The sequence below is a fragment of the Agelaius phoeniceus genome, chromosome 15 (genome assembly GCF_051311805.1).
Source record: "Agelaius phoeniceus isolate bAgePho1 chromosome 15, bAgePho1.hap1, whole genome shotgun sequence".
NCBI classification, from domain to species: domain Eukaryota; kingdom Metazoa; phylum Chordata; class Aves; order Passeriformes; family Icteridae; genus Agelaius; species Agelaius phoeniceus.
Window position 1 is genome coordinate 16343469 of NC_135279.1, and position 12340 is coordinate 16355808.

The 12340-nt window shown below is 55.0% G+C and overlaps 1 protein-coding gene and 2 pseudogenes across 3 annotated transcripts in view; all 3 read left to right on the top strand.

Annotated features, from left to right (window-relative positions):
- Positions 1–12340, top strand: part of LOC129126975 (protocadherin gamma-C5-like) — a 224788-nt gene that overhangs the window by 43187 nt on the left and 169261 nt on the right. The gene's annotated exons all lie outside the window — the stretch shown is intronic.
- LOC143695306 (protocadherin gamma-B5 pseudogene) lies at positions 267–2993 on the top strand (annotated as a pseudogene).
- On the top strand, positions 4762–12307 carry LOC143695307 (protocadherin gamma-A12 pseudogene; annotated as a pseudogene).

The following is a 12340-nucleotide window of genomic DNA, read 5'->3' on the forward strand; positions in this document are numbered from 1 at the left end:
TCAGGGCAGGAAAGATCGAAAAGATTTGCAAGTTGGGCATGAAGAGATAGGCAGGGTTTGTAAAAGAAATGCAACTGGATTGTGCAAATTTATATTTTGCCTGTCTCTTGTTGCAACCTGCACACGATATGGTACCCATAATGGGGAAGGTGCCTTGCACGCACTGGAAATGAATTTTAACAAGGCGGCTGCAGTGTCGCGGCGGCGCCTCCGGGTGTCGCTGTTGTCCGGCGCCGAGCGGCGCTGGAGCCGCCGCCGCCGCCGCCGCCGCAGCGTCCTGCCCCCGCAGGCTGCTCGCTCGGCCGGCGCCGGCCACAGCGGCAGCGGCACCGCCGGCAGCAGCAGCGGCGGCGAGAGGCGGCGGGGCGAGCTGGGTGTGTTTGAGCGGTGTCTGTTTTGGGCGGCGAGAGCGGCTGGAAGGGAGGCAGGGCAGCGGCAGTCGACAGGAGCGCGGCGAGCGCAGTGGGCAGAGAATGGCGGTGAGGCAGAGGCGGCAGAGGCGCGGGCCGGGCGGCGGGCGAGCGCTGCTGGCCGCGCTGCTGCTGCTGCTGCTGTGCGTGTGGTGCCGGGCGGCGGGCGAGCGGCTCCGCTACGCCATCCCCGAGGAGCTGGGCAGAGGCTCGCTCGTGGGGCCGCTGGCGCGGGACCTGGGGCTCAGCGCGGACGAGCTGCCGGCGCGCAAGCTGCAGGTGGCGTCTGCCGGCAAGAAGCAGCTGAAATATTTCACTGTGAATGAGGAGAACGGGAACCTGTACGTGAACGAGAGGCTGGACCGGGAGGAGATGTGCGGCGCATCTGTGACGTGTTCTGTCAGCTTCGAGGTGCTGGTGCACAACCCGCTGAACGTTTTCCATGTCGAAGTGGCGATCGAGGATGTGAATGACCACTCCCCGGTGTTCAGCAAGGCTGCTCTGGACCTCGAGATTGGTGAATGGACTCTTCCCGGGACTCGTTTTCCTTTGGAGATGGCCCGAGATGCGGACGCAGGAAGTAACTCCCAGCTGACTTACCAGCTCGCTAGCAACCCGTCCTTCTCTCTCATCTTGGATGAAAACCTGGGTGGAAAGAAGCAACCCGAATTAGTGCTGGAGAAAGCATTGGACCGGGAGAAGCAGACCTCATTTGAGTTGGTGCTGACAGCGGTAGATGGTGGGGACCCCGCGAGGTCCGGGACTGTAGAGATTCGCATAAATGTGACGGATGCAAATGATAACCAGCCCGTGTTCAGTCAAAGAGTATATGAGGCACGAGCAGCGGAAAATCTGCCGGCGGGGTCGCTGGTGTTGCAGGTGGTTGCCACGGATGCGGACGCAGGCTCCAATGGGCGGGTGTTCTACTCCTTCGGCAACGTCCCGGATGCAATTCGCAGATTGTTCACTGTCGACAGTGATAGTGGTGAGATCAGGTTGGTGGATCCCCTCGATTTCGAGGAGAAGAATAAATACATCTTCAGCTTAGAGGCGAAGGACGGCGGCGGGCTCACCGGTCACTGTGAAGTGCAGATAGACGTCACGGACGAGAACGACAACGCACCCGAGATCACCATTCTGTCACTGTCGAGTCCCGTGTCCGAGGATGCCCCGACAGGCACCGTGGTGGCCGTGCTGAACGTGAACGACCCGGACTCCGGTGAGAACGGTCAGGTGTCGTGCTCACTGTTGGGAGAGGCGCCGCTGTCGATCGTGGCGTCGTCGGGCGGCTCGTACAAGGTGGTGACATCGGGCGCGCTGGACCGCGAGCAGGCGTCGGAGCAGCGCGTGACGGTGGTGGCCCGGGACCGGGGCAGGCCGGCGCTGTGGAGCAGCAGGGAGCTGGTGCTGGAGGTGTCGGACGTGAACGACAACGCGCCGGTGTTCGAGGAGGCGGCGTACAGCGCGTACGTGGCGGAGAACAACGCGGCGGGCGCGCTGGTGCTGCGCGTGCAGGCGCGGGACGCGGACGCGGGCGCCAACGGGCGCGTGAGCTACTGGCTGGCGGGCGGCAGCGCGGGCGCGGCGGGCGCGGCGCCGCTGGTGTCGGTGGAGGCGCGGAGCGGCGCGCTATACGCGCAGCGCTCCTTGGACTACGAGCAGTGCCGCGAGTTCACGGTGGCCGTGCGGGCGCAGGACGGCGGCTCGCCGGCGCGCAGCTCCACGGCCACGGTGCGCGTCTTCGTGCTGGACCGCAACGACAACGCGCCCAGGGTGCTCTGGCCCGCGGCGGCGGGAGAGGGTCCGGGAGGGGCGGCGGCGGCGGCGCCTTTCGAGGTGGTTCCGCGCTCGGCCGAGGCCGGCTACCTGGTGGCCAAGGTGGTGGCGGTGGACGCGGACGCGGGGCGCAACGCGTGGCTGTCGTACGAGCTGGTGCAGGCGTCGGAGCCGGCGCTGTTCCGCGTGGGGCTGCACAGCGGCGAGGTGCGCACGGCGCGCGCCGTGGGCGAGCGGGACGCGGCCAAGCAGCGGCTGGTGGCCGTGGTGAAGGACCACGGGCAGCCGGCGCTGTCGGCCACGGCCACGCTGCACGTGGTGCTGGCCGAGAGCTTGCAGGAGGCGCTGCCGGAGCTGAGCGAGCGGCCGGCGGGCGCCGAGGCGGCGGCGGCGGCGGCGGCCGAGCTGCAGTTCTACCTGGTGCTGGCGCTGGCGCTGCTCTCGGCGCTCTTGGTGCTGAGCGTGGCGCTGGCCGTGCTGGCGCGGCTGCGCCGGGCCGGGCCGCCCGCCGTGCTGCGCTGCCTGGGCGCGCAGCGCTTCTCGCTGGCCGGCGCCGCCTTCCCGGCCGACTTCTGCGAGGGCACCTTGCCCTACTCCTACAACCTGTGCGTGCCGCCGCCCGCCCGCGCCCTGCCCGAGGCCGCTTGGCCGCCGCCGCCGCCGGTGCCCATCCTGTCGGCGGAGGAGCTTCTGGGCGGCGATTCCCTCGACAAGCCGAGCCCGAGCAGCACCGCCATGACGGGAGAGTCGCCGGCCAATCCCGACGCACCGCAGGTCTGTAATTTCGGGCGCTGGTTCTGTTATTGAGACTTTCCTATCATGGTCCTTTCCCCCCTCTTTCTCTCGGCATAGGGTCCATGACAAGTCCCCGTTTGTGTCTCCATGTAGCTGCAGAAAGTCTTGATCTTTTCTTGGTATCTGCTTCTGTTTCGGATGAGATGCTTTGAGTATAATTCTCTTTTTAACTTGGAGTAGTGGTCACCTGTTTTCCGGGGTTATTTTTTTGTGGGAGGCACACACTTATCTCCATTAATTTAGGAAATTATTTAACAAACTGAATTAAGGAAAGGGCTATGCCCCTTCCATGGAGAGCAGGACGCTAGCAGTAGCACCTGGCTCTTCCTTGGGAACAGAGTCAAGTTCAATGGAAGAGGTTTTGTCTTCAAAACTCGTGCTCTATAAATTAAAATGCGTTTCCATTGCTGATTCTGTGTGATGTAGTTGGACAGGAAAAAAATCACTGATAATGATGTTGTAGCTTTTTTCCCTTCCTGTGTTTATTCAGAAAGTGCATTTGAAACTTGTTTATAGCTTTAGACAAATTCGTTTATTAATGGTTTTGAGGGGGGTGTCCTATTGGACTCAAAGGAAACGTTTCTGGAATGTTGTGTTCTGCATTCTGAGTGAAAGAAAAGAATGTCGCTTCTTTTAGGGGGTAATGCAGTAGTGGGCTTGGGTTCATTTTTTCATCCTGACTGGCAGTTCCTTGTTTTACTCTTAATTATATTTATTTCATACAGAGGTGAAAGTGCAGAAAGGTTTGCTTCAGATGTTTTTCTTTTTCCTCTCGTCTTTACCCTAAGGGTTTGAGATTTATGGAGATGTCGGTTTTCTGGACAACAGCGAGATTTTAAAATTCTGACTCTTCACAAGGATAAGCATCTGAGATAGGAATGTGTGACAGTATCAAGGAGATTAGCTAAATGACAGTTCAGGCACTTGAATCCAACTCGTTTGTACATTTTTCACGGGTAATCAGAGTTTCGAGCGGGAAACTGTACTTTTCCCCTACTGTTCTACAATTCTTTTCCTTGAATTGTTGTACCAACCTGATTAAGAAATTATTCCTCTGATAGTTTCTTAATACACTTCAATGCTTTACAAGTTGATTCCTGATAAATTCTTTTTCTTGTGGCTGTAGAATTACTTGATGAGGTGTATATGTGTAAAAAGTAAGGAAACAAGAAAATTAACTGAGGATAGCGAGATTGAAACATTTGAATCTTCGTCCCTTCAAGTTTCCCTTTCAGACTATTGGCTGCATCTTTATTTCTACCTCTAATAATCATATAAAAGTTAGCTTCCTGACTTCAAGAAGCATGCAATTGTTCTCATCCCGCTTGTGTTAATGAGCCTGACAGCTCAGGTTATCGGCGTGTGTGTGGGTGTGTATCTAATGTTTTCAATCTCAGACCCCGTTGCTGAAGAGGTTTTTGAACAAACAGGGTTGGACTGATGGTAATCTAGAGCTTGTAATGTGAAAAACATGCTTTAATTTACATATATTGCCTTTAGTAAGTTATTAGTACCTCCTGCGGTAGAAACACCACCCCCACATTCATCCTGACCGTGATCCCCTGAAGGATCAAAGCAGAGGTCGGCTGGAGAAAAGGCGGTGCAGGAGGTCACCGCTGCACGAGAAAATTGTCTCGGTGGCAGATATCGGGTCCTCCCGAGCTGTCCGTGGGAAGGCAGGGCGGGCAGCGCTGGGCAGCGCTCGGTGCCTGCAGTGCCGGGAGGAGGCTGCGGGCGCCGCTGTTGACCGAGAGGAGCGAGAGGAAGCTCGGAGCGCTACCGGCAGCCCCGCCCGCTGCGGATCGGCTCAGTGGGTTGTTCGCTCCGTGTCCGAACGTGCGGTCCCCGATCGTCCCCGCGGTGCTGGTCCATTGTGGAGCCAGGCGGAGGCAGCGGCAGCTGCGCACGGTGCAGGAGGTGCGAGCATTGAGTGGCAGCGGGATTGGATCGGCGGTGCTGCGGTGCCGGCGGTTCCGCGGGCGAGATGTGCGCGGCGGGGAGGCGCTGGGGCCGGCGGCAGCGAGCTCTGCTCTGGGCCGTGCTGCTGGCGGCGTGGGAGGCGGCGTGGGGGCAGCTGCGCTACTCGGTGCCCGAGGAGATGCCCAAGGGCTCCTTCGTGGGCGACGTGGCCAAGGACCTGGGGCTGCAGCTGGCAGAGATCAACGAGCCGGGCGTCCGCATTGTCTCCCAACGTACTGTGCAGTATTTCGCTCTGCATGGGAAGACGGGACATTTAGTGACAGCAGAGAGGATCGACAGAGAGCAGCTGTGCGAGAGTGTGCAGCAATGCGTGCTGCGCTGTGAACTGATAGTGGAGGGGGAAATGAAATTCTATGAAATAGAAGTGGAAATCACTGATATTAACGACAACGCGCCCAGCTTCAAGGAAACAGAGCTAGAACAGAGAATGAGCGAGACATCACCAGTGGGGTCGCGATTTCCCCTCTCCGAGGCTCACGATCCGGACTCGGGCCGGAATTCGCTGCAGAGCTACGAGCTGAGCGGTGACGAGCACTTCTCGCTGGCCGTGCAGGCGGGCCCCGGCGGCGATCAGCGTCCCGAGCTGGTGCTGGCCAAGGCGCTGGACCGGGAGGAGGCGGCGTTTCACGAGCTGGTGCTGAGGGCGAGCGACGGCGGCGATCCGGCACGGACGGGCACGGCTCGGATCCGCGTGACGGTGCTGGACGCGAACGACAACGCGCCCGTGTTCAGCCAGGCTGAGTACACGGTGCGTGTGCCCGAGGACGTGCCCGTGGGTTCCACCCTCATCACTGTCACAGCCAAGGACAACGACGAGGGGGGTTTTGGTAACGTGAAATACTCGTTTAAGAAAGTAACCGAGAAAGCATCGAAGACATTCCATCTTGACTCTGAGACTGGAGCTGTCACGCTATCGCGGAGCCTGGACTTCGAGGAAGGTGACTCATATAAGCTTGAGGTGCAGGCACAGGATGACGGCGGCCTTTCGGACACTGCCGAAGTCACGATCACTGTCACAGACATAAACGACAACGTGCCGGTGATTTCCATGCGGTCAGCGCTAAGTGAGATTTCTGAGGACGCCCCTTCGGGAACGGTGGTCGCCCTGCTGCACGTACATGATAAAGACTCGGGGAAGAACGGCGAGGTGCGCTGCTCGCTTGACGGGGATCTCCCGTTCCGGCTGCAGAGCTCTCACGGCAGCTACTACAGCGTGGTGACAGCGAGAGAACTGGACAGGGAGCAGGTGTCGGAGTACAACGTGACGGTGCGGGCGGCCGACGGCGGGTCGCCGGCGCTGCAGAGCAGCGCGGTGCTGGCGCTGCGGGTGCTGGACGTGAACGACAACGCGCCGGTGTTCTTGGAGGAGCGCTACAGCGCGCGGCTGGCGGAGAACAACGCGGCGGGCGCGCTGGTGCTGACGGTGCGCGCCACGGACGCGGACTGGGGGCAGAACGCGCGCGTGCGCTACCGGCTGGCGGAGGGGCGGGTGCGGGGCGCGCCGCTGTCGTCGTACGTGTCGGTGCAGGCGGAGACGGGCGCGCTGTACGCGCTGCGCTCCTTGGACTACGAGCAGCTGCGCGAGCTGCAGCTGTGCGTGCGGGCGGAGGACGGCGGCGCGCCGGCGCTGAGCAGCAACGTGTCGGTGCGGCTGCTGATCGTGGACGAGAACGACAACGCGCCGCAGGTGCTGTACCCGGCGCCGGCCGCAGCGGCGGGCTCGGGCGCTGCTGCGGCGTGGTCGGGCGTGGAGCTGGCGCCGCGCTGGGCCGAGGCGGGCGCGCTGGTGGCCAAGGTGGTGGCGGTGGACGCGGACGCGGGGCAGAACGCGTGGCTGTCCTACGAGCTGGCCAAGGCCACGGAGCCGGGGCTGTTCCGCGTGGGGCTGCACAGCGGCGAGGTGCGCACGGCGCGCTCGCCGCTGGCCCGCGACGCGGCGCGCCACGTGCTGCTGGTGCTGGTGCGGGACCACGGGCGGCCGGCGCTGTCGGCCACGGCCACGCTGAGCGTGGTGCTGGCCGAGAGCGTGGCCGAGCTGCTGGCCGAGCTGGGCAGCGCGGCCCACGAGGCGGCGGCGCCGGGCGAGCCGGCCGCCAGCCTGACGCGCTGGCTCGTGCTGGCCGTGGCCGCCGTCTCGTGCCTCTTCGTGGCCTTCCTGCTGCTGCTGCTGGCGCTGCGCCTGCGCCGCTGCCACCGCCAGCAGCTGCTGCCGCCGGACAGCGGCGCCTTGCGCGGCGTGCCCGTCTCGCACTTCGTGGGCATCGACGGCGTGCGCGCCTTCCTGCAGTCCTACTCGCACGACGTGTCGCTCACGGCCGACTCGCGCAAGAGCCACCTGCGCTTCTCGGCCGCCAGCTGCTGCGACACCCTCCCGGCCCGGCCGCCGCCCGACGAGCCCGCGCCGCTGCTCGGGGACGAGGACCCGGCCGGCGCCCTCCCCGCGGATTCTGCCTCCGTCTCGGTGAGTTCCCCGTACGAGTTTTGCTCGGCCATTCTTTCTTCTTTTGCTTCTCTACTCTTTTCCATGTCCTGCAGACTCATGCTTGCAGACATGGAAGGCAAAGTATCTTTTAGGGACGTGCTGATCTCGTGGCCTATTGCTACACCACGGTGGAGATGGGGTCGGTTCTTGGCTTTCCAGTTTGTGAGGGATGCATGATAAGGGAGACTGATCTTGGCTGGAGAGTTTTTCTAAATGAAGTTTTTTCTGTATCATGTGATCCTCGCTGCCTCAGTATCTTTTGAAGGAGAAGTAGCATTTCACCTCCTTTCCACTTCTTCTCTGAGATGTATTTGATAGGAAAATATTTCTTCCCTCTTACTAGAGCACTGTAAAGATACCTGTTAAGGCTATTGGTTATCCTGGTGCATGTTGAAGGGAAACCCTCTGAATATCTGGTATTTTGATGGAAACTGCTTTCAAAGGATCAAGGTCGAGACAGAGCATGCAAGATCTTAGAGGCAGGAGATGCAAATAGTGGGCTCTGTGTGTGAAAAACTCTTAGGAGGTAAGGTAAGATGAGTTTTTAGTGTTGATCTGTAGTATAAAGTAATGCAATTTTCTCCTTCCCAAATATCTGTCTTGCTTAACAGATATTAGTTCAGTTCAACTGAGAACAGGTGTGTTTGTAGGGTATTGTAATGTATTTAATGTCTAGCCAATGTATTTAATGAATAGCCTTATATATTCTAATCTGGAATGTCACAATGGGAGCTTTGCAATAAGGAAATTCATTACATCCCTACTTTTAATACCTAGATTATGTATTTTCGCCAAAAGCTGTAATCTACATTAGTTTGAGCCCTATATTTCTGGAGATGTTATCTTCTTGTCTTGTTCTTTGCACTGATCTTAAGATGGGCCTTTGTATCTGGTAGTATCTGATCACATCTCTTACATTTGCCTGGTTGTCCTATACATGACTTTCATTTTTACAACTCGACAGGAAAAGATATTTATAGATTAGTTTCCTTAAATTTTTAATGGGAGAAATTGTCATGTTTCCACTTGCAGACGTTAAGTTAAATGTTAGCCATGGTTAGTTGTCTCTGCAACTGTTCTTGCAGTAAAGTACCTCTGCGAGTTTCAGTTCCTTGCAGGTGCAGCATGTGAGGAAGCCCTGTTGGAGAGAAAGCAGGTGTGTTTTTAACTTCCATGGTCCATTGCTGGACTACATAAAGTAAATATGCTCAGATTATAAATGGCCCAGCTGTGGATTCATAAGCTTGCTTTTCTACAATGGTGTGCTCTCTGTGAATGATAGTTTAACTGTTGACTTGTTTGTCATGACCAGGTAGAGATGGGCCTGTGTGTGTCTGAAACTCTATCTGAAAATGTCTCTGGAGTCACTGATCTTACTTGTAACATCCTCATGGTGAACAGTCAGGGAGAGATTGCTCCCAGGGAGAGACTGGCCCCTCAGCAGGCAGAGTGGGGTTCTATGATTTGGGTGTTCCAAGGCCTGTGCCACTTACACCCAGTGCCCTTTTCTTTTCCTGTGTCAGGAAAAGGATGGCAATCCTCCAATGAATTTGTCTGCAAGCAATGCCCAGGGCAGTTCATGCTTCAGGCCTTCTGTGTCTAAGAAATGCTGTGGGAAATGTCATTTGACCAGCTATGTGTCCTTGTTACAGTTGTGATGTAGAGTTTCACTGTGTTTGTACTAAGTTTTTCCAAGCTTTGAGAAAACCTTCAGATGTTATTAATGGCTCTTGCTTGTTGATGTTACTGCTGATGTTTTTTGGTTTTTTGTTTTTTTTTTTTTTTTTTAATTGAAATTGGTAGGATTGTAGGGATGGGAGAGTCTAATTTTCCAAGAAAGTCCAGGTTTGGAGTTTTTATTTGAAGCACATGCCAGAAAGTCACTCATTTTATCCTCTGCCATGTCTGATACAGCTCTTCCCTGTGAGTGGTAGCTCTGGGATGTGGACATAGACTTCACATGAATGGTTCCAAAATGGCATATATCCAAAACTGTCCAAGTGTTTAGGAAGAATGATGACATCTATGTATTGATCCTGATCTGAGTCTTTAACTGAGCTGCATATTGGTTATGACTGTTTAGACATTTTACATTTCTTCAAATATCAGTGATGAGCAGAGTCCATATGTGTGGACCTGTGTTGTGATCCCTGCTCTCCATAAGGAGAAGTTGTGTGGAAAATTTCTTCCAGTGGTGTCTGTCTGCAAAGGGGTCCCTGTTGGGTGATGTCTGAGCATTGTGCCTGTGCAGAGACAGGGCTGGTGGAAGAGTTGCTGAAATATCTAAAGGGTTGGTATAAAATGCAGTTTTCCCTAGCTGTTATATGGATCACATAGTTGTGGTTGTGTGCATTTTTCTGTGCTTTTTCTCCAAAGGAATTTCTTGCAGTGCCTTACTTCTAGATATTCGATATGTGTCTTATGTACTTGTTAAAGCTGACACAAGTTCGGCCTTCAAACTTACGCCTTTAAACATAAGCCTTCACATATAGGCTTTAACTTAGGCCTTCAAACATAGGCCTTCAAACACAGGCCTTCAAACACAGGCCTTCAAACATAGGCCTAACATAGGCCTTTAAAGTTGGGTGTTTAAAATCAGGCCTTTAAGCATAGGCCTTGAAACATAGGCCTCTTACCTTAGGCCTTCAAACCTAGGCCTTCAAACTTAGGCCTTCAAACCTAGGCCTTCAAACACAGGCCTTCAAACATCGGCCTTTATACATAGGCCTTAAAACATAGGCTTTTAATCATAGGCCTTAAAACTTGGGTCTTTAAAATCAGACCTTTAAGCATAGGCCTTCAAACATCGGCCTCTAACCTTAGGCCTTCAAACTTAGGCCTTCAATTCTGTGGGGTATGAGCAGGCCACATAGTAGAAAAGCTGATGAGAGCTCTGGAGTGTTTAATGAAATGAAGTCACACTGGCAGTCCAGAACAAGATTTCAAGGTCTCACTTCCAGCCTGACACCTCAGTGGGCTCCAGGTGCTGTCGGGAATGAATTTCCTTGCCCACAGGGAGGCCTGAGATTTCCTCTGGGTGAGTTTCTCTGAATGCACTCCTAATGCATCCCTGCATTGCTGGAGTGGTTTTCTTTTCTTGACATGTTATTACAGCTGATGTAGAATGAGGACATGTGAGGGGGGTACATCTGTCTTCTAATTTTGTCATATGTTAAGAGATGTAAAAATGACCTTAGGAGAAGTCACATCTTTGTGGATCTGTGCATTTGATAAATAAAGGGAAGTGCATAGTTTGATAGAGAGTTCATGAAAGTGGTAGTTACATTTTCCACCTTGGATCTCAATTCAGGCTCTGTTTCCTGGCAGGCCATGGTTCATGTTTCCTTCCCACTTATGAGTGCTGCTTTGCAGGAAACAGTAACTTCCCTTGAGAACCAAATGAAGACAGAACAGTGTGCGTGAGGAAAATGAAAAAACTGCTTAACTCAAGTGGGTAGCTGTAAAATGCTGCTGTCCAATTCCACTTACCTGGGGATTCTTCTTGTGTCTCTGAGGTCTACACAGGTAGGAGCTGCTCTCTGTGGGTTCCTGCACTGCACAGGCCCTGCTGTGTCACAGTGGCCAATGATTGGCCCCATGTATGGCAGGGGGAGATATTTGGCTTGGCTTCTTTGATACAGAAAGTGCCAAGGATTTCTGTTGTTCTGCTGCTTAGTAAAGTCATTTAGTCCAGTCAGAGAGACCTCCTAGTCCTTTAAAATTCCTGCAGCTTGCCTAGCTTGCACCTTGGGGCCTAAGTGAGTTTCCAGGTGTTCTGGGAAAGAATTTTTAAGGCTGTGTTGTGGCAAAGCACCAGAAAATCACAGCACTGAAATATCTCCCCCACTCCCCATCTGATGAGGTCAGATGGAAGTTTGGAGTTTGTATATGAATCTTCAGAATTCATTGAAAACCATTCAGCTGATTTTGCAGTCCTAAAGCGGATTGGGGAGATGTTGAGACGTTTGCCTAGAGGTTAGGAAAATCAAAACAATGGAAATATTAAATCAGTAATTGTAGCAGGCCTAATTTTTGAGTTTCCACCAAAAGCACAGAAGGTTTTCTGGATGGAAGGGGAGTCAGTGTGAGGATGGACGCAGGGAAGAGTCTGCAGTGCTTTGCACTTTGTTGTTCTCTGCCAGGTATGTATGTACACTGGCATTTATCTGAGAGCACATCCACTGCTTCTGGGCTTCACATTTCTCTGCAAGTGTTATTCACTGTAAAAATGTCCTTTTGATTTGTACTGGTTTTGCACAGATGATGGGCAAAGAATATCTCAGGTACCACTGGAACAATTAAATTGTAAAATATCTCAGCAATCTTCTTTTCAGATTTTGACTTCAGTTCCTTGACTGTGCCTGAGACAACCACTTTGTACTTTGGGAACACAGATTTGGTTTCTGATTTTCATGCCATCTCAAACCAGAGAGTGCAGAAAATCTTTGATAAGGAGGAATATTTGTTGCCTTGCCTATTGCAGTTAGAAATAAATAGATCGTTATCACACGGATATTGCTGCTGCAATCATAAGGGTTCCTACTTGTGGTTAAGCCAGAGCTGCTGCTGTGGGTGTTTGCAGTCGGGGAGAGCCCCCGGGGCCGGTGCAGGCGCTGAGCCCCGGCCAAAGCCGGGCCCCGTTGAGCGCGGGCATGCGGCGGCTGCAGTGTCGCGGCGGCGCCTCCGGGTGTCGCTGTTGTCCGGCGCCGAGCGGCGCTGGAGCCGCCGCCGCCGCCGCCGCCGCAGCGTCCTGCCCCCGCAGGCTGCTCGCTCGGCCGGCGCCGGCCACAGCGGCAGCGGCACCGCCAGCAGCAGCAGCAGCGAGAGGCGGCGAGAGGCGGCGGGGCGAGCTGGGTGTGTTTGAGCCGTGTCTGTTTTGGGCGGCGAGAGCGGCTGG